Source organism: Lepidochelys kempii, chromosome 4 (genome assembly GCF_965140285.1).
Source record: "Lepidochelys kempii isolate rLepKem1 chromosome 4, rLepKem1.hap1, whole genome shotgun sequence".
NCBI classification, from domain to species: Eukaryota; Metazoa; Chordata; order Testudines; family Cheloniidae; genus Lepidochelys; species Lepidochelys kempii.
The window spans coordinates 137,359,989-137,382,776 of record NC_136383.1 but is presented as its reverse complement, the minus strand read 5'-3'; the positions used below and the strand labels follow the sequence as shown (position 1 = coordinate 137,382,776).

General features: G+C 49.0%; 1 protein-coding gene across 5 annotated transcripts in view; it reads right to left on the bottom strand.

Moving 5' to 3' along the window:
• The window catches only part of RAB11FIP5 (RAB11 family interacting protein 5), a 108,580-nt gene that overhangs the window by 76,324 nt on the left and 9,468 nt on the right, over nucleotides 1-22,788 (bottom strand). Inside the window, exon 1 of one of the 5 annotated variants that reach the window (XM_073343001.2) lies at nucleotides 13,809-14,120. The exons of the other annotated variants lie outside the window; for them this stretch is intronic. The gene's annotated coding sequence lies outside the window, so the exon portion shown is untranslated. Of the gene's footprint in view, nucleotides 1-13,808; nucleotides 14,121-22,788 lie in introns of those variants that run through there. 5 annotated transcript variants of the gene reach the window in all.

Genomic DNA, 22,788 nt, shown 5'->3' with positions numbered 1-22,788 from the left:
TTTTGGGGTGTATAAGTAGGGGCATTGCCAGCAGATCGAGGGACGTGATCGTTCCCCTCTATTCAACACTGGTGAGGCCTCATCTGGAGTACTGTGTCCAGTTTTGGGCCCCACACTACAAGAAGGATGTGGAAAAATTGGAGAGAGTCCAGCGAAGAGCAACAAAAATGATTAGGGGTCTGGAACACATGACTTATGAGGAGAGGCTGAGGGAACTGGGATTGTTTACTCTACGGAAGAGAAGAATGAGGGGGGGATTTGATAGCTGCTTTTAACTACCTGAAAGGTGGATCCAAAGAGGATGGATCTAGACTATTCTCAGTGATAGCAGATGACAGGACAAGGAGTAATGGTCTCAAGTTGCAGTGCGGGAGGTTTAGGTTGGATATTAGGAAAAACTTTTTCACTAGGAGGGTGGTGAAACACTGGAATGCGTTACCTCGGGAGGTGGTGGAATCCCCTTCCTTAGAAGTTTTTAAGGTCAGGCTTGACAAAGCCCTGGCTGGGATGATTTAGTTGGGATTGGTCCTGCTCTGGGCAGGGGGCTGGACTAGATGGCCTCCAGAGGTCCCTTCCAACTCTGTTATTCTATGATTCTATGATTCTCAACAGTTATCTTCAAGGGAAACAACCCAGTGCCCTCCTAGGCCACCAGTAGAACATCAGTGGTTTAGAGACGTTCTTCCCAGGGTGTGGAATTCAACGAGTGACTTTCCTGATTTGTGCCCACGCACCCCATTAACAGTAAACGAAGCCCGAGAGAAGGCGTTTTAACAAGAGCAGTTAGAAACTGGCCTTGGTGACCCACACTTCCGTGCCCATCTTCAACAAGTGCTAGCAGCCTACATGTCTGCCACATGTGACCTAACTCTGCCTCAGTTAGGAGCTCAAAAGTTCTTCCCCCACAGCTGCCTTACCTGATCTGAAGGTTGAGGGGGCACAAATTTGCAGAAGTGCCTTAGTCCCATTTTCACGAGTGACATAAGCTCTTAAGGGCCAGATTTCAATGAGAGTTAGGCCCCTATATACACCTTTAAAAATCTGGCCCTAAGAGCCTGTGTCTTTTTTGCAAAGCACCCAAGACCCATTTTTCAATTTTTACCCTGGTTTTTTTTTTCCCCCATAAGTGTGCTCAGAGCTGCACAACTGCATGAAAGGAAAGGCAACAAGCTTATAGTCAAAGAACACAGAAGAGATGGTCCTGAGAAATCTAAAAGAGACGGTCCTGAGAAATCTAGAAGAGACATCCAGAGAAGGCAAGGGGGTTGGTTCTTCACACCACCTTGCCCTCATCTCCCTAATGATTAGGGACTTACTTCTGGGTGGCATCACAGGGCTGTTAAGAGGAATCTGAATGAGATTACTAATGCAGATACAGTACAATTCACCTGAAGGGAAGATGCTTGTTAAAGCCCTACAGAAGAAATGACCAAAAAATAAAAAGTCACTAGACTAGCATAGAGGAAAAGCAGAGGATGGAAACAACCCCAAGGAGTTATTTGGTTTATGGGATTGATTTCAGGCTACTTTATACAGTCTCCCCGCCAACTGGGGAAGTTTTCCAGAGTACCAATTTATTTCATTTTGTTTTTAAATCTCCCTTTTTGCAAGTCAAACCTCTGGCATTGCAGAAAGCATGGAAGGAACAGAAATAATAGACTGTTAGGAAAGCAATGGGTAGGGAATACCAGACGGAAAGAGGTTTGTCTCTCTGAACACTCCTTTGAGAATGGCTGAAAGACGATTCTTTTTAGAAAGCATTAGGTGGCCGTGGATTCCAGTGTACTCTGAGCGGATTAGATGCAGGAGGTGAAGCTATTCCTCTCCAGCTTTGATCTGGCCAGGCCACCACTCGCTGCTTTTCAGTATGACAGGCTTCAAGCAGGAACAGTGTCCAGGTGCAGGCTATGGATGTGGAAAGAGCACACAGAGCATAATGGCGCTGTCTTACTATGGTGAGTGAGCGGGAGGCGTACCATACCCTTGTGGCACAGCTAGCTAAAGAGAGTTTCAGCCAGTTTTTCATTGCTATAGGACATCAATAGCTGCCTGGATCAAGGCTATTAAACATCAAATCCTTCGAGCACAAGAACCCACCCCGATTACACCCAGTCTAGGGAGGGAGCACTCTCCCAGTGGCCAGTGACTGGGAACCAATTCTGGAGACTACACGCAATGCTGTCCCTGATTTGCACTGACCTTAGACAAAATACTTAGCAACTCTGCGTTTTGCCGTCTGTAACGAGCTTTCACTGTGCTGGGGTGGTGCAAGGACTAAGGGCTTGTCTGTACGAACCCTTAGTTCACTGCAAGCTGGAGTGTAAATCTGCCATGCACTAACCGCCCGTGTGGATCCTGCCGCTGCGTGCTAGAGGTTCCACAGTGCACTGCGATCTGTCCCACTTTGAAACAGGAGTGGACTCAAGCACACCAAGGAGCTTTCAGAGCGCTGCAGCGGGATGCACAGACATTTAGTATGCAGCCGGCTAGTGCGGGGTAGACTTACACTCCAGCTTGCCGTGAACTAAGTTCACCAAACCCCAAAACAGTGAATTTTTGAAAGCCGGAGACCAAGCTCTCTCAGCAGCCAGCCCAGGCAGTGCTGCTTGCTGCTGCAAACAAGCAGAACCCCAAATCTCACAGCTTCCACTTCACCTCCCCATAAACCCAGACACATGAAAACAAGGTAAAAGAGACAAAACCACCAAAGACTGGACTGCCCCTGGGGAAAGCAAGGAAGAAACCACATCCCCCTACACAGGCTCACAGAGCAAGGGTATACATGTGCGTGAGATGAGCACAGTACAGAGGTGTAGGAAGATATCAAGTGCTATCCTGCATTATTTATTAAATCCCACAGAAGGACTCATCTACAGGCCCAGAAGAGAGTGCACGTCCACCTCTACTTCGGGAGACTGAGCAAGAGTCAAAGAGCTTCACGGGCAACTTTGCTCGTGACTGGTACCGGCCCACCCATCCTACAGGTTCCTGCAAGCGTGAGCTAGGGCCGAGCCTTGCAGCTCAGAAAATGGAAGCAGATGAGGAGATGGGCTCCTTTTTTCACATGGGTCACTCCTCTGCTGGGCAGGAGTAACCAAACAGAGGAAAGAGACCGGGCTACCGCATGTACCCAGGAGAACCAAACACAAAAAGATGACGAGTGTCAGGTTCCCCCAGTCTGGGTGTTTCTGCTGTTGTAGTCACTTAGAATCTATGTGAATGAGCCAAAAGCCGGAAGTGCCAACCCAGGAAAGGAGCGTGATCACCAAACAGCATTCGTTAACACGGCAGCTTCAGCTACTGACCCTGGACCACTCTGCCTTCTAACCAAGCGTCACCACACCCTGAAATAAAATCCCCAATCATAGCCGAAGAAGCTGAGGCAGAGAGCTAAGGTGATTCCCGAGCCTGGGAACAGAACCAGGTGGATCCAACTCAACCCTTTGCTCTCACCCGAGGACATCCCACGCCCGCTGTTCCAACATGCCCAGTCTTTATAGTTCTGGGAGTGAAACGGTGACCGTGTCTATATGACTCAAGCCATAGGGCTTCCTTTGTTCCCCTTGTAAGGCTATCTTACATCTAACAGGCCCAGGGTTTTCTCTACAGATATGCCTCAGTCTAAAGCACAAGCAACCACAGAAGCAAAAAGGGCTTTGGCAGAATAGCTGCAAAGCAAAGCTGAAGCAAATGCAAACTGCCTGCCAGAATCCCCTTTCCGTGGCCGCCTACAAGTTAAGAGTTAATGTTTCACTTGAGGGAGAGTAAAAAGCTTTCCAGCAAGAGACCCCAACTTAATAAGAGGTCAGCATGTGACCAGCTACTTCACTAATCTAGCCAGGAGAGCTGGTGCCAATGGACCTGGACAGAGAGCAAAACAGAGGCTTGCCTTAACTAACATTAACCAGCCCTCCTCCCCATCCCCACCACCATGTGAGCAACCAGCGACCAGGGCAGGAGTGGAAGCAGCCAGTGCTGGGGAGCTACACAGAGGGGGCGCTAAGGAAAGGTTTCATGGAGGTTGTCCCAAGCACACAGGGCGGTGAGATACAGGAGTCAGGGTGAGCCCTGTGCAGCCCTGCAAAGCCCTTACCCCAGCTCGGAGCAGGACAAACACACACAAGGAGGCAGGCAGCGGCAGAAGCTGCTTACATTGCATGGTGCAGGGCAGCCGCGCAGAGCCCTCTGCCCCATTGTACTTTTGCATGTGTCATTCGACGTTTCAAGTGACTGGCCAAGCCGTTTTTCCTCTCTACCCCAGGCCCACAGGAGGGAAGCGTTGGGGGGCAATAAAGAAAAATTCACAGAAGCCCATGATCTGTCCATGACTTTTACTAAAAATATCAGTGACAAAATGGGAAGCTGAGGGCCCCCACCACCACCCGCCAGCTCCTGGGGGCCCCCCGCAGCGGTCAGGACCTGTGGGGTATCTAACCCAGGAACCTATCCTTGCAACAAAGCCCGTTGCTAACTGTGCCCACATATCTATTCAGGGGACACCGTCACAGGGCCTAACCACATCAGCCACACTATCAGAGGCTCGTTGGCCTGCACTTCTACCAATGTGATATATGCCATCATGTGCCAGCAATGCCCCTCTGCCATGTACATTGGGCAAACTGGACAGTCTCACGTAAAAGAATAAATGGACACAAATCAGATGTCAAGAATTATAACATTCAAAAACCAGTCGGAGAACACTTCAATCTCTCTGGTCACTCAATTTCTGATCTCAAAGTGAGTATCCTTCAACAAAAAAACTTCGAAAACAGACTCCAAGGAGAGACTGCTGAATTGGAATTAATTTGCAAATTGGATACAATTAACTTAGGCTTGAATAGCGACTGGGAGTGGTTGAGTCATTATACTAAGTGAAACTATTTCCCCTTGTTTATTCCCTGCCCCCCCACTGTTCCTCAGACGTTCTTGTTAACTCCTGGAAATGGCCCACCTTGATTATCACTTCAAAAGGTTTTCTCTCCCCCCACCCCACTCTCCTGCTGGTAATAGCTCATCTTAAGTGATCACTTTCCTTACAATGTATATTTTTTCATGGTCTGTGTGTATATATAAAATCTCCTCACTGTACTTTCCACTTTATGCATCCGATGAAGTGAGCTATAGCTCAGGAAAGCTTATGCTCAAATAAATTGGTTAGTCTCTAAGGTGCCACAAGTCCTCCTTTTCTTTTTGCGAATACAGACTAACACGGCTGCTACTCTGAAACCACTGAACATGGTGGCTCGGAGCTTGGGCGAGGGGGGTATCCCACAGCTCTGAGCTACCGCGGGCAGCGTGGGGACCTGGCAGCTCCCAGCTGCTGTGGGCTGAGGTCACGGAGGTCTCTGGAAGTCATGGATTCCGTAACTTCCATGACCTCAGCGACAAAATCATAGCCTTACTCACCACCAATTCTCAAATGGTAGGCGATAGGAATTGCAGAACTGACTATGGAACAGAATTTCCAAAAGGAAGAGAAAAAAAATGGAAAAAGTCTAACACATTGTAAAACTGATACAGGAAATACAACGCTAGTCAAACAAAGCCCCACTGTACGCTTTTCAAGCCCTGCAGGGAGTGGCATGCCTAAACCAGCAAGCCCATTTTCAAGAGTTAGCCTTCCAGCACTTATGGTTGCAAAACAGTTCTGTCCAGTCTGCTACAGGGAGTCTGCAGACAGTTCCAGTGCCTCTGTTGCTGCTCACAACTGTCTCAAGAAGCTGAAGAGACGAGTTAACAGGAGCTGGTCAGTTTTCCAGCTGCTAGTCAGAAATCCTGAGGTAGAAACTGCCAGATTGGACTGCTGCAAAAGAATTGATTCACAGATCACTTCGTGCACCCACCTCTGGAGAAGAGCACAGTGGCTATTTAAAATATGCAGCAGTGTTACTTAAGGGGAAAAAGATTAATGTTCCAAGCACTGCACAAACCAGGAAAGCACTGTAAGATACCTTATCCAACTAGAAGCGGGAAAGGACTACAGGAAGGCAGAAATGGTATACATGAAGATACTGACTCAAAGTGAATCCTAGCCCCAAGAGAGCTTATGAAATACAAAATAAAATACCTCTTTGCTAGGAGGGAATGTAACTCAAAGTGCTCGATGCAGCTTTAAAAACAAATCAGCACTGCAAATTAAAATAGTGCTTTGCTCATAAATAGGTCACGCACCAATTGTTCATTCATAACATCAGTAACTGGCACTAGGTCATGAATCATACATGTTGTATTCCAAGACCACCTGATTGAGACCAGCTGACTGGACCACAAGTCTGAGCTAGGACAACTATGAACTAAGAAAAGAGAAGAAGATAGGCCGCCTAACAGGAAATCACCCTAATGATTCTCTTTCATGCACGCCTCCCCTTGGCTGCTTTTCTAGTTAAAATTGAATCAGCTGCAGAGATTCTATTTGTGTGATGAATGGAGTAATTCCAATGACCTTACCAAAGCAGAAATACCAGGACAGCAGGACACCCCCACTTCATCCCCAAAGGGCATTTAAGTGGTCTCCATCCTAAAACTGAGGGGCAAACCTGCCTTGCAGAATTTCATTCCAACCATTACAACCTACTTTCTTTGTGCAACGTGAAAGCCTGAAGGTTATCCACGAATTCCAGTTTAAAACAATGTCGTCATGCATTTAGCACCAGCCCCACGTTTAGCCACATAAAAACAACCTACAGGAGGATCCAATCTACACATGAATTTCTTCTGCCTACCTGCTTCCAAGAAAGGAGCGCATTTTAGAAGTCTGAAACCATGCAGAATCTCGCAGGGAACTGAGCCTGTCTAAATAAGGCCAAGTTACCAGCTTGCACCCGGCCAGAATTTTTCAGTTTATTCCCTCCGTTCCCAGCATGCTAACCCAAAATGAACTAGGTATTTTCAATGGATGATCAAATTAGCCTGTGGAACTCACTACCTCATTCTATAACAGATTTGAAAGTAGCTATATTTGAACAAAAAAACTTCAGAAACAGACTTCAAAGAGAAACAGCAGAACTAAAACTGATTTGCAAATTTATCATCATTAATTTGGGCTTGAATAGGGACTGGGAGTGCCTGGCTCACTACAAAAGCAGCTTTGCCTCTCCTGGAATTGACACCTCCTCATCTATTATTGGGAGTGGACTACATCCACCCTGCTCGAATTGGCCCTGTCAACACTGGTTCTCCACTTGTGAGACAACTCCCTTCTCTTCTCAATATATTTATGTCGGCATCTGTAATTTTCACTCCATGCATCTGAAGAAGTGGATTTTTTACCCACGAAAGTTTACGCTCAAATAAATCTGTTAGTCTTTAAGGTGCCACCAGACTCCTTGTCGTTTTTGTGGATACAGACTAACATGGCTACCCCTCTGAGACTTGACTACCTCATTACAGAGGCTAATGAGTTTCAATTCCAAAAGTGAATGAGATGACACACAGCAACATCCACAGCTACGTTATGGTTCACAAGGGCCAATCCAGTGCTTCCCAAACAGTGGGCCCAAGAAGGTTCTAGATGGGTTGCCACATCCCAGGCCAGATTAACCAATCACTGAACACTGGCCTAGGCATACATATATTTCTCCCAGTCTGGTGTGGACAGTGTGGGGGCAGGGAAGGGGGTGTTGGAGAACAAACCTGCCCTGCAAAGTTGGCTCCTGTCCTGCAGGGCTGGGCCCAGCTCCCCACTCTGGGGGCTGCAGCCTGACACATGGGGTCCCAGCACCACACAGGTTTGGCCCAACCGCCCCTCTGTAACAGCCACACCACTTGCTCCAATTTGGCCCGGCTATCCCTCCAATGACTATGGGGCAGCGGGGCCAAACTTGATGGTGCTGCAACCCCTTGCACCCCCCAGGCTGCAATGCCCGGAGTGGGGGGAGCTGGAGCCAGGCCCATGGGACAGGGGCTGCCGCTGAGGAGTGTGCACGGTGTAGGCTCACTCTCCAGCCCCTGGCCCCCCCCATGCACTAGGCCAGGATGAGAGTTGCAGTGCTGAGACGAAAGGTATAGATATGTAATGGTGGGTCACAAACAGAGACAAAATGCCACTGGGTAAAAAGTTTGGGAACCACTGGGCTGATCAGTCCCCCTGCTTCATGCCACACGTTGATCAGCCCATGAGGTCGGAAGAATTTTCGCCACTTTTCTTCCCCCTCCGCCTCATCATGGCAATAGCAATGCCTAATTCTGTGCACTTCCTTCCGAAATATCAAGTATTAGACACCAAGGCAGGACATGTGACTAAATGGATCATCGGATCCTTCAAGCATGGCAATTAGTGGTCTTCAATCTATCAAACCTGCCACAGTCAAAATGCAGGAACTCTTACACATTATAGTAAAATATGCAGAAAGTCTCTGGTGGATAGGTTATTCCATAATTGCCCAATATGGGCCTGCTTACACCTGAAGCAACTGGTTCTGGCCACTGTCAGAGAAAATACTAGATTTGATGGATGGCGGTCTAATCCAGCATGACATTTCCTACATTCCCATGTCCATGACACCAAAGCAGGTCTCCATCAAATTCAATGTCACCCTTAGTAGTTTGTTACCCACCTCCAAGTCTGTAATCCTGTGCAAGATTTGCCATATCAGGTGATGTTTGCGCACCGCAACAATGAATAAGCTTCCTGCATCGGGACACGCACAGAAGTTCTTTTGTCTCCATAATATTTGTTCTCTGGACCGTGCCGCAATGTAGTGATTTTGCATCACAGTCCAGTACGTTCTCCTGTGGCAAAGCGTGCCCAACTGATCACTGCATTATCCCCATCAACCAAATCCTGAACTGCAACAAACTTCTGACAAGCCCTGCAAAAAACTCTGTCAGTCGTTTCCACATGTTCAGCTAACATACGTGCTCAAACAAGTCAGCGGGGGGAGAATGTTTGAAGGCACTTTTAATAACTGGCTGGTGTTGGAAAACCGAGGTAACTCAGACTGGTATTGCAAAAGTAAAAACACCTTTTGATAGCTATGCAGAAGACACACAGAAGGCCTTACAGCCAATACACCTGCAGCGGAATAGATTCCAAAGCAGGTAGGCTTTCTACACGTATTGTGGGCCACTTCCAAGAAGTTTACACGCAATATTTATTACTGAGCATGATTTAGGATGTTCCTTTGATCAAACAGGGATGAAGACACTCAGTGTAGGCTATATGCAGATCTTAGCAAAAATAGGTCAGCTGAGAAATTTTTGGGGCGCACTGCATGTTTCAGTGTTCATCTTGGTTTGCCTGGCAGATTGTACACACAAACAGAACATGAAAAGAACATTAATAAGGCTGCAAAGTCTCGCACTCAAAAGATAAGAAATGCCAGAATGGAGAGAGCCTATGCACCTTTCATTTGGCCTCCTTCTGTACAGGATTTATGATACAGTCTTTAACTACACAATCTTTTATTATCGTTTCCACAGGCCCCCTGCTTCATTCAGAGCACAGGGCAGCGATCACTGAATGAGCAGCTATTCAGTATTTTGTTTTCTCTTCCTTGGTCAACGTGTGGCCCCAGGCCTTATTTGCTGCACACCATTCAGACCCTGTTCTGAAAACAGAATGGTTAATGTCCACAGGGGCTTTTCTATGGCCCTCATCACTATAACATCGGAGAGATTCACAAAAACTAATGTATCTTCATAACAGCCTGGGAGGTAAGGGGGCGCTATTCTCCCCATTTTACAGATAGGGAGCTCAGGCCCAGAGAGACTTAGGTCAGAAGTGTCCATGAATTTGCGGTGCACAATTTTAGATGCCTAGGACCTGATTTTTCAGAGTACTTAGCATTATACAGCCAAAGCACAGCTCCCACTGACTTCAGCTGCAGCTGTGAATGCTCAGTACTTCTGCAAATCAGACCGCAGGTTCTCAAGTTGGGTACCCAGAAAATGAAGAACACACAGTTAGTGACCATCTGTGGAAAGTCTGGTGCAAGTGACTTGCCCAGCACCCCACGGGAACTCCAGTACAAACAGGGATGGAAACCAGTTCTCTAAGGCAGCATTCAGCTTCCTTAGCTATGAGACCTTCCTTTTTCTTCCTGCTATCCCCTTCCTCAACACTAGACACCTCCGAACTTCTGCAACAAACAAAGTTTGTCCCAAATGCAGCGTTATTTAACATTTTTGTTAATGACCTGGATGGAGGCATAGAGAGCACACTGATCAAATTTACGGATGACACAAAGCTGGGGATGTTGCCAACGCTTTGGACAGAGCTAAAATTCATAGGGCTCATGATAAATTGGAGAACTGGGCTATATAGACAACAAAATGAAATTCAACAAAGACAAATGTAATGTACAGGGCTACACTTCGGGAAGAAAAACCAAACACACAAATACAGAATGGGGGTTAACTGGCTTGGCAGCAGCACTGCTGAGAAGGATCCGGGAGTTGTGGTGGATCACATCCTCAACATGAGTTAACAATGTGATGCTGTTGAAAAATAAGTAAATGCAATTTTGGGTTGCATTAACCGAGGCATAGCATGCAAGTCACGGGAGGTGATAGTAACGCTCTGCTTAGCCCTGGTTAGGCCTCAGCTGGAGAACTGTGTCCAGTTTTGGTCACTGCAGCATAGAAAGAATGTAGAGAAACTGGAAAGGATCGGAGGTGAGCAACAAAGATGATCAAAGCGATGGATTGCAAGGCACACAAGCAAAGGCTGAAGGGGGGAGGGATAGCTCAGTGGTTTGAGCATTTGGCCTGTCAAACCCAGGGTTGCGAGTTCAATCTTTGAGGGGGCCATATAGGAATCTGGGGCAAAAAATGGGGACTGGTTCTGCTTTGAGCAGGGGGTTGGACTAGATGACCTCCTGAGGTCCCTTGCAACCCTGATATTCTATGATTCTATGAACTGGGTATGTTTAGTTTGGAAAAGAGGAGATTGCCGGGGGACAGGATAATGGTCTTCAAATACTCGAAAGGCTGCCATAAACAAGCTGGAGAAAAACTGCCACTGAGTGCAGGACAAGAGGCAATGGGGTCAAACTACAGCATAGCAGATTTAGATTAAATCTAAGTAAAAACTTCCTGACTGTCAAAACAGTAGGAGAATAGAACAGATGCCTAGAGAGGTTGCAGAAGCTCCTTCATTGGAGGTTTTCAAAAAGAGGCTGGAGCCACCTGTCTTGGATGGTTTTTAGACCCAACCAACCCCGCGTCTTGGCAAGGGGTTCGACTAGATGACCCTTGAGGTCCCTTCTTACCCTGTGGTTCTATGAAGGTAGAGGGTCTACAACAGGCTCCTTTACAACACAATACTGATTCATCCACAGAGAACCATCCAGCCTGTGCACTGAATGAGGCAGGGAGTCCGGGGGGCGGGGGGGGGGATCACGTGATCGTGTAATCACAGACTGTACCATGACGCTTACACAACATGGGGACCAAGTTACGGTTGCACAGGCTATCGTCATTCTGGCATTTCCTAACCCGAGCACCTACTGTGCAACCTGAACCATTTTTAGATCCACCAAACCAACCTGAGCCACTTGGGCTAGCAGAATGGTGCTAGTAGGTTGTCATCCTCGACGTGGACCAGCATTCCTCCATGCTGCCTGGGTGCCAGGCGGAACAGCATTAAGAGCAAAGGAGACACAGGCTCCCTGCCCTCAGTTCCAGGGCCCTGCCCCACCCCAGCGCACAGCTGCCATTGCAGGGAGAAATCTGGCTGCACCTGTAGCCCGGGGCTGGATGGACCAGGCAGAGTTGCTCTGTGGGTACGTACAGCTCATGCGCCACGTCGTCAACATTAAAAGCTGTGAGAGGCTACATTAGAGCATGCTCATCAGGGGCCGAACGGTCAGACATTTTAGCTGCTAAAAATCAAAGGAATCTGTGTGGAGCATAAGCAAACGGCACTTTTTCAAGGGTTTATAACTTGCCCAAATGTGGGTGGATTGTCACAGAGATGGCAAAAGGCACATCCCTAACAGAAAACTTCCCCCCACCCCCAAAAAACCCAATTTCAGATCCCTGCTTCTAGTTTTGTTCTCAGAAACTGATCGATCATTCCGCAGAAACATTCTAAAAACCATCAGCCAGAGGCAGACACCTGGCATGACCTTGGGGTTTTATTCAACTTTCCTTGGCAGTGTGGGGCACAGGTCACTTACCAGGATCATATGGGTCTCTCTCACTTAATCAGTCCCCTGCCAGTTTGCATGAAGGAGCATTGGGGATTCACGTACTTCAGTTCCTCATTCTCAGCTTCTGGCTCACAATAGCTTAGTCTCCCAAGGATTGTAATACTTCGCTGGGTTTAGTGTGTGGGTGCTGGTGGCTTGTCACATACAGGAGGTTGGACTAGATAATTTAATGGTCCCTTCTGGCCTTAAATTCTATAGGAATTTTTAGCCCAAACAGCTAAAAAGTTGCAAAGTTATAAACAACTGAAAACAGGGTCTTACAATGGGAAATGTCAGGCAACCTTAACAGGCCCAACCCACCCCACATATAATACAAGGAAGGGAGACAAGGTGGCCAGAAATCAGAGTCCAGTTCACAAATATACAGCAGGAACTTTACACAGGATTTCACACTGCACCTCTGGACCAGGTCTCGGTAATAACAACTGCTCTTCTCTAGCAGATCAGGTATCCTCACTGGTCCCTCTCTCTAGCAGAGCACAGCCTCAAATGGTTTGAGGCTGGTTGGAGGGATTCCTCGCCTCTCTAATGAGTACAATATGTGCTCTCTCTTTTCGCTTCTGTCTGAAATTGCTCAGTCTGAAAATTTCTGTTTCAAGCAGAATCTAGAATAATTAAGGGAGAGATCAGAGAGATTTCCTCCCCTGCCCCGGTTTGCTTTCCCTGGACACGTAAAGTATTTTGACTGAGTGAAAACTGTACAGCCAGTTTCACAGTCAGTCAGTCTTCCCTGTTGAAGTGGGTCATCATACAGCAACAAGAAAGTAACGCTTTTTTCAAAGAGACAGGGGATTAACTGTCAGCCCTTTGCTAGAAGATGAAAAGAAAGAACCATGCGGAAAGTAATACGTGGTTTCCCTTCCAGCGCTGTGAGAAATGACTGTCATTAACTTGCTTGTATTTTCTACCCAATCCCAAATTACAGACATCCCCTTCAGATGGGCAACTGCTAGCACGGTCAGACTAGTCATCAGTGGCCAGGATGCTGCACCTCACAGCATCAAGCTGTTATTAAAACAGACAAAGTCCTAGAAAGGGGATATATCAAGGCAGACAAGACCAAGAGATACTCTCATTTTACAGGCGGGGAAACTGAGGCACTGGATGATTAAGTGTCTTGTTGCAAGTGACAGAGCAAATCAGAAACAGATCCGGGATAGAATCCAGATTTCCAAATACTGAGTCACAGTGCATTAGCCAGGACGCTCATCCTATTTTTCTCCTCAAGCTGCGCTTTCAAGGACATGCCCATTGGCGACTTTACTGCAAATCCCAAGGGAATATGAAGGGAATTACTTTAATGACACACACACCAGGAGACTCCCAGCCCTAGGAGCCACTCGTAGCCCTGCACATGAAGTTAACATAGTATGAGGCACACCCACTGTCCGAGGCTTTGTACAAACAGGTCCTAGACATGGTTAGTGTTTGTCTGTGGCTGTTAAGGGAAAATGCAGCTTGTGCCAGTTTCTCCAGAGCTCTTCACACGACAGCGAAGCACCGTTTACAGAAGCGCTGTATTTCCAGCTTTAAAAACCATACTCTAGTCTGAATATGAAGCAAGACTGCAGCCAATACACCAAGCTACTCTGATCAGAATATAGGCTTCTTCCTAGCAGACACACTCCGTTCGACCTCCATTCAAGGCATCCCTACCACAACTTCCTGCTGGAGCCAGATCTCCCTGTGCCGTGACCTGGCCAGATCTCGCAAGCTTAGCGGGCGGTCAGTACGCAGAAATCCAAGGAAAATCCCATCCCAGGTGGCGGAGAAGACAGTGCTGACAGCCCTGCAGGCAGCCATGCGTCATCAGCAACCCAGTACTTAGCTGCAAGTGGGATGAGCCAAGGCCAGTGGTGGACCTAGCCAGCTGGTAGTCTGGGGGGGCCCCCATTTTGCCCTATTTATACAATTGCAGGTTTTCCCCTGTGGACGGCGTGAGCTTATATTTGAGGAATAAATCTGCTTTTGAAGCCAGTCACGTCACAGGACTTTGTCGGCTTGTCCCCGCCACAGCCCCCAAAAGAGGGCTCCTCCTTCCTCGGAGGCGGCAGCGGAAATCAAACCAAGCCTGACGAACCCTGCGAACAGCACTTGGAGAGGATCGTTTTCGTGTAGTTATTCTCCCCACCTTCCCCCAGGTTAGTGGCGTGCTGTGTCTGGGGAGGGAAGAAGAAAAGTCACTCAGATAGAAGGCGCAAGCTTTCCAAAATTTAGCCTAGTTGGTGATTCAAACCTGCAGGGCCATCTTGGATTCATGTCGTGGGGTGCTTGGTTTTAAGACAGCTGACTCATCCTAGCCCATGTCAGCTCAGCAGCCGCACGGTCTGGCGTGAACCGCCTCTCAAGGAACGTAAGTCAGACCCCAATGCTGCCAGTAACCGAACAGAAAGCACCAGCTGCTCAGAACCCGATCTGCCTTTTAAGCCCTGCCAGGGTGACTGAAGAGAACAGGAAGGCTATTTGTGTGACTAACACGGATTGTGAGAGCCAGATGGATCAAGTGCTCTGCTGAACTGGAGACAGCTCTACAGCAGGTGTCTGCGTCTTGCACTCTCCAGTGGGTGAGAGCTCGCAGGAACACGGGGGAGAAAAGGCTGATTAAAGGAAATAGCGGAACTTGTTTTAATGAAGACCGGCTTTGAAACCAACGTGCATTTGTTAGTTCCTTCCTAAACCAAGCAGTTGACCCAGCACACACAAAGCCCTTCCAGCAAGGCTGTTTTCTCAGAAGCCCGCAATAATGAGCAACATGGAAGCACAACCCTCACTTGTATATCAGAAAACAGCAGCCTATAAGGGCGCCACAGGTACAAAAGGCCCTTCAATCCCTCCACAGCCCGGGCCATAGGAGATGGTAAGATGAGACTGCCTACAATGGCATGCAGCTGATCTGCATCTGCTAGTAGCAAATATCCCCAATGGCCGGTGATGGGACACTCGATGGGAAGGGCTCTGAGTTACTACAGAGAATTCTTTCCCAGGTGTCTGGCTGGTGGGTCTTGCTGAAATGCTCAGGGACTAACTGATTGCCATATTTGGAAGGAATTTTCCCCTGGGTCAGACTGGCAGAGACCCTGGGGGGTTTTCATCTCCCTCTGCAGCAGGAGGCATGGAGCACTTGCAAGATTAAATTAGAGGACAAGTCTATAAACTATGATTTGAGGACGTCAGTAACTCAGCCAGAGGTTATGGGTCTCTTACAGGAGTGGGTGGGCGAGGTTCTAGGGCTTGCAAGGTGCGCGAGCTCAGAGTAGATGATCACTCCCCTTCTGGCCTTAATGTCTAGGAGACAGCACGCTCCGTGCTGCACAAGACCCTGCTCCAAGGTCCTTGCACTCAAACCAGACACACGGGGTGAGTCAGAAGAGAACAACACAGAAGCTGCAAGGTCTTCAGCTCAGTTAACACTTTCCTGGAGGGATTAACATTTCAAGGCTTTGTGGAAGGAGCACCTCAGAGGAGGGCGAGTGGCACAGCAAGGATGTTGAGAGAAGGAGCGCAGAGAAGCAGAAGTTAGGCCAGAGGTGGGGGGGGGGGAGCGGAGGAAGCCAGGCCACGCCCCACCCTTCCGCATATCAATTAGGGGCACTGCGGACATAAAAACACAGCCACACACAGTCTGCAGCCCCCAGGACGCCACCTGCTTGTCCTAGCTCCCACAGGTGTAACAGCCAAGCCGACAGTCACTGCCAGGGGATGCGCACAGCCCCGCAGTGACTATGACACACAGTCTCAGATCTAACAAGGACGGACTTCACAGTATGCCCAAAGCACTAACCAACCCCCACAGCGGCCTTTTGGATACAGGCAAGTGCCATCCCATCCCTATTGCAGGATGGGGAAGCCCAGACTGGGGCTAAGCAACTTGCCCTAGACCTTAGTGGGAGGCTGATCGGATTAGAATACAGGAGAGTTCCTGACCCCCAGCCCTGTGTTCTGACCACTAGCTCCCATGCTAAGGAGATCTCATTCCTGGGCCTCCAGTTAACCCAGGTGATCGGTAATAAAGTGCAGCAGTCACGTGGTACAAGGAGCACACCAAACCAATGTTCTTCCCAAACATATACAGCAACCGCAGCTTTTACTGAAGTAGCGAGGTCACCGGGCAAGGACAGCACCTGGCTGCTGAGCAGAGAGCTCTTTGCACACAAGTCACATTCCAAAAGTGCAATGGGAAAGGAAAACGGGACAGCGAAAAACAAGAGCCTGCCCGGAAAGGAATAAAGCAAGGTCACTGCGGGCAGCGCGTAGTGTATGAAACACCGGGGCTAGATTCAGCCCCGCTCAACCCCACCCAGCGACACAGGAGGAAACAGTGTCACGGGGGCAGGTGGAGGGATTCCAGATGGAAGGCACTTGTCAGAGGGGAACAGCAGGGAATCGGCCAGTCGTGCCTCTTTCAAAGAGCCAGTGAGATCCTGCCTGGGAGAGGGGGGGAGACAAGGGTGGTGGGTGGACAATGGGGATTGTGGGTGGAGAAATAGCTCTGTGTAGCCAGGAACCTGTGTGGTCACCAGTGAGACATCATTTGGAGGCTCAGTCCAGTTCCCAGTGGGCAAACCCGCCCCCTCCCCGTCATAGAGTCTCTGCAGAGAGCAATGCTCTTTCCAGGACAAGGGAAGCGGCATTGCCGCATCTCCAGTGCCGCCTCCCTTTGCCCATCGTTCTAGCGAATGCAGAGCTGGTAAAAAGTTTCCAGCTGAGGTGCCAAGTATGACAGAGACCCACTCTTGTGATAACTGGGCCGACAAACATACCCTGGTTTTCAGTTCCCCTGGAAGAAGGGAGTGAACCTTCATAAAATGGTCCAATCACCTGCCATATCAAAAAACAGTGATGGGAAAGGGTAAGAAAGGTCCGGCTTAGAGGGGTGCCTAGGATTGTTTATAAAAGTTAGTGAATGTGAAAAACAAAGACTGAGTTAGTCTGAACCAAACAGCTTTCCTGATACAACTGAAAGACTGTATTGAGACTGTACCTGGCAAGCAAGGAAAGTGGGGGACTGGAAGTTAACAGATTACGGACAGTGGGTCTGGTAGATTGGTGAACAAATAGGAGGATGGACTATTCCACCCATCATCCCCCTTTCAGGGCTCTTAAAGAGAGATGGGACATGTGAACCAACTGGGGAATTCCTGGAGGAGGGGGATGGCTGTTAGGCCTCCATCCTGCTCCAGGGACTTTGTCCTTCACCTGGGGATTCTGAAGGTTACTGCATCATCAGGAAGTCCAGCCCTTGGCACGCCAGCAGGGACACCTGGTCATCACCACCGCTCCAGTGGAGACCCCCGCTGGGAACACAGGAGATCCTGTTTGTCTCCCAACGTCTCTTTGTGTGTTCCTTTCTATCCGACTATTTCTCCTCCTATCCTCTCTCGGCTTTCTAGCTTCGCTGATCCAGAGATCAACTTTGCCACAAGCACCAGCACAGTGAGAAAAAACAGCCCATCCAGCTCGGCCCAGTAGGAGAGAGACCAGACCAACCAGATGATGTCCCAAACCAAAAGATGACTAGAGCCCACAGCACTGCTATCGCGGCTGACCTGCCAACCCAGCGCATTCGTCTGTGGCTGACCTGACGCCACAATACCCAGATCACCACCAAAAGCCGCATTTCCTCCCCCTTTACTAGCCCGTCCCTTCTCCCCTCATGTCTGTTAAAAGCAAGAACAGAGACCACCCTTCATACCTTAGAACTGAGCAAAACAACTAACCAGCCCTTTCGCTCCCGGTCACGGGTTGTCCAATCCAATAAGGGTCCTCTGATATCCTCTCTGAAAAAGGGCCTGAGACAGGTTTTGGTGAAGTTTGTTTTGCACGCTCATTTCATTTCAATTTTAAACTGCATTTTAACGTGTTTTAGCATCTTCTCTTTTATGTATCTTAGTTCACACAATTTCTAAACTTTGGCATAAGCTTCTTAGTGTGTTTCCCATGAAACTAACAAACTCTGGTCTCTGTATACCAAACCCCGAACCTTGTTTAAAGCTGTTTAAGGCTGCACAGTTTCAGGGTCACGGTAATACCTCTGACTCTTTGACCCCTTTTATTCCATCTGAATTGATACACCACCACTCAAAGCATTCAGCATAATCATACCCTCTACGTCCCCCACTCCGAAGGATCGGCTTACTAAGTATGGGTTTCAGCACAGCTAGGCATTTCCTGGCGTGGTCAAGTTACTGCGAAAATATCCCCTTTCAGCTGCCTTTCCAGTCCCAAAAAACAAAGATTTCATCACAGCTCACGCTGGGCAATGCAGCAGTCAGACATCCACCCTCGCACAGGGAAGGGAATTTCAACACCTTTGTTTTTCAAAACCCAGCTGGGCCAAACGGGAAGTTCATGAGTTGTCATATTTCATTTCCTCCCACTCCCCATTTTAGATGTGGAGAAACAGGCACGGAGAGTTTAAACCGACTCGTCCAGCGGTCGCACCAGAAACAAAGTGGAAACAGATCCCAGATCTCCCCAGCTTGTGGAGATCCACAAAGCACTACGTCGGATCTGCATGTCACCCACAGATAGGGAGGCCAGCACTACACTGAATGAACCTGCACTGCTCAGCCAGACACAAAGGAGCAAGACAAATATAGGAACCACTCTTATCTAAAAATACAGGACACACATGGAGTTGTATTTGCTAAGCCATTCAGGAGGGTCTAATCATGCTGTGGCTTTGCTGATATGACCCTACTCCCCACAGCGCACCAGGGCTTTGGGCTAGCCACAGAGAGAGCTCACGAGTTAACATGACAGGCAGAGGGATACAAGAGAGGGGTTTTACTACATCCGGACTCGCCCCAAAGCGCCCTTCTCCCAACCCATTAGTAGCTAGGCAGTTCTTTTCAGGCCTCGCCGTAGAAGTGGGTCTTCGGAGGGATCTGAAAGGCGAGGGCACAGCAGTGTCAGGAGCCAGTTCGGGGAGGGTTCCCACACGCCAGGGGGTGCGAGGAAAGGCGTGCAGCGACGGCTGTGGACAAAGCAGATGAATGGGGTGAGGAGGGAAGATGAAGACTGGAATAAATGGCTGGGGGAGGGGGTTCAGGCAAAGTCTGAGAAGGGTCTTGATGCAGAGGGGGAGCCTTTGGAGGGATTCTGGGACGGTGACACAGGTTGCAGAGCAACAGGCAGGGAATATAATCCTGGTGGCTGTGTTTGGCGTGGGCTAGACGGGCAGCCTCTGTTTACCTAGAGGATCCCATGCAGACGCCACTGCAGTGCTGTAACCCGGGACTGGAGGAGCTACCGAGAGAGACAGGAAGATATTTCTGCAGCACAACTGAGAACTGGAAGGGGTATGACTACAGACTGAAATCAGCCCTGTCTGAGAGCCAAGACATTCTGTACAAGCCACGTTTTGGTCACAACTGACCTGTGCTGGATTCAAAGTGCCACCCTTGAGATCAGAGTCTCTGTAAACCATTTAAGAGCAAGCAGGATTAAATATTTACCTCCCTTCTCCCCCAGACTAGCTCTTCTCACACATCAACGCCCACTCAAAAGCAAGCCTGCTGCGGGAGTCAGTCAAAAGCACAATCATCAAAATCTTGGGAACAGGAACAGCTTGCCCTGGGAAGTCTTGAGGTATCACTCCCTCCTTGCCAGACAACAGCTTTTAAAGAGGAGAAAAGAAACCCATCCTGGAATGAAGCATGGCTTCTGGGACTTGAACCCAGAGCAGCACAGAGTTTCCATCATGTCCCAGCAGAGGTGGGGCACTGCATTCAGTCGAGTTTCTCTGAGAGGTCTCATTCCACTCCAGCCGCACGGAAAGGAGACAAGGAACTGATGTTGCAAGCCTGGGAAGTTTTGCCAAAGCAGCTTAAGACAAGGAACATCCAGTGGGTAGAGGAGGGGGGGAATGGGAAGCTGGGGCTCCTGGGATCTTTACCCTGCTCTGCCTTGTGGCACAACCTTGGAACAGTCACTTACAGAAGAATAAAGTGAGGTGTGGAGGGTAAGAAAGGAAAAGACACTTACTACTTCTGTATAGGGACGCCAGGAGCTTGCCACAGATGCATAAAGCATTTTGATATCCTGGCACCAAATGAACCTATGTTCTGGAGCAGCCTGTTCCTATCGCCAACTGAAACACGCAGTTTCTCTGCACATGGCCACCAGGACCTGCTTATAGCATCAATAATGGAGTAACATCATCGGTCTGCTTCCAGAGCAACTGTCATCACATGGTTTTTCCTTCTCTCCTAATCAGAACAGCGGCACCTTTTAGTAACAGAACAGAAACCCCACAGCGAGTGACCGAGTTATTCCACAGAGATTGCTTAACGCAATCAGAAGATAAATTGGAGGACAGGGGAGGATTGGTTTTAAAGATCAGTGCTTGGATTCCCAATGCTTTTATCAGATTAAGCAGCAACCAAGCCAAGTGGAAGAGCCACCGTTATGGAAAGAAGTTTGGGATGGATACATGCTGCAATGTAAGAGTAGATCCTGCATCTTGGAAAGAGGTGAAGGCAGAGACAACAGGTGGAACCAGCCTAATGGACAAGTTCCTGCCAGTCCAGTTCGTAGCCCCTATATTTCAAGAGTGAAAGAGAGAACAAGCCCGAGTACTTTTCATCCCGGCTGATAAAGCAACTCATTGCTGCATGCAGAGGTGGATTTGCTGGGCACTGATGCTTCCAGGGGTGAAAGATTAGTACAGGAACCCAGCACACTTTAAGCTACAGGTTAGCTAGAACAGCTTTTTTCTGGTCTGGGAGGAAGGAAAGGGGGGGGGGGGGCAGCACGTTCACAGAAAACAGAGTTGGACTATGGGCCAAACAGCCCCGATATAAACAGGATCAACTCCACTGAAATGGCACCTGTTTACCCCAGCAAACTGCCTTGTCCTTTAAAAGTGAAAGGCACGAACAGGCCCAGCTTTGAAAGGCATTTAGTCAGATGTACCAAGTCTTTCCACAACAGAGGGGGAGCCAGTTTACGTGATGACACAGGCCCTTATCCCACTGTATCATCGTACCACGGCCATCTGTGATCATCTTGCCCAGGGCCTCTCTAACTTCATTGCACCGCGACCCCCTTCTGACACTAAAAATTACCATATGTCCCCAAGAGGGTGGACCGAAGCCTGAGCCCGCCCAAGCCCCTCTGACCCGGGGGACGGTGGGGGGGGGGGGGTGGGGAGAGCGGGACAAAGCTGAAGCCCAAGGGCTTCAGCCCCAGGCAGGAGTCCTGTAACCTGAGTCCCAACATGCAGGGCTGGAACCCTCAGGCTTCGGCCTCAGGTGGTGGAGCTCAGGCTTCGGCCCTGGCCCCAGCACATCTAAGGCAGCCCTAGTGACCCCATTAAAATAGGGCTGCAACCCACTTTGGGGTCCCAACCCACAGTTGGAGAACCACAGATCTAGTCTGACCTTCTGCCTCACACAAGCTAGAGACCCTCACCTGGTAATTCTCACATACAACCGACTTCTGGTTGAGCTACAGAATCTCTTTTAGAAAGATATGCAGTCTTGATTTAAAGACTCCAGGTGACGGGGAATTCACCACAACCCTTGGTAAGGTGTTCCAGTGGTCAGTTACCCTCACTGTCAAAAAACTGCACTTTATTCTAGCCTGGATTCGTTTAGCTTCAGCTTTCAACCATTGGACCTAGTTGCACCTTGTTCTGCTAGATTAGAGAGCTGACTAATACGGTATTCCTCCAGCTACCAACCCATCCCTGAAGCAGCAAGGGGTCCTTCTCTACTTCCCTGTAATGGTCAGGGGGAGGGAGAGAAGAGTAGAGGGACAAAGGGAAAGGAAACTATTGTATGGAGCAACTTGGGGGCAGTGGGTGTGTGGGGAGAGAAGGGGTGGGCTGTGATGACAATTTTGCAAGGCTACTTAACCAAGGCTGTTAAACTGCACCAACATTTCAAGGCTGCTCGGCCATACAGCCAGCGTGCAGGAAGCCGTTCTTGCTTATTTGTTTAAAATCAGGGGCACCATTGAGCAGAATGAAGGGCTGAGTTGATACTGTAGAAATGTGACCTTGGAACCCCAGGGAGTTCAGGGGTTCCAAATACACGCAGGCCACTAACCTCTTCCTAGAAGCTCCCAAAGGTGCTCTAGTCCCAGTTCCTACTGCTGTGCTGACGGCAAGGCAAGCTCTGCACTCCACTGGGGCGGAGGCACCTCCAGGAGCAATCTCTGCCTCCCCGCCCATCCTCTTGACCTCTTCGGCCATGCTGGGATACACACTCACTGCACAGTGACTCTTTCCAGCAATAAACCGCAGCCCTCAGCATTTCTGCAGCAGGTTTGGAGCAAGACAGAGGCTTCAAATCCCCAGAGTGCAAACCCTGCCATGACTATGCTTGGGGGCTTTTCTTAGCACCAACCCCACTGGAACTGGAGAGGGGGGCGTCCCAGCCCGATTGCTCCGCATTACAGTAGAAGAGTTCTTCCGCTCAGCTCTCCTGAATTATAACAGGCGCTGCTGTTGGTACCTGGTTTCATGCTGCAGCACTCGGCATAACACAGGGAGAGTTTAACCGCTATTGCTCATGTCTTCTACAGCCCATTCGAGAATCAATCCAGAAACTCCAGCTGCCAGCCTCGGGACAGCCAGCAAGGTTATAACAACAGATTAATACAAGTCAAAAGGTCTTTGATTTGGCAAGCC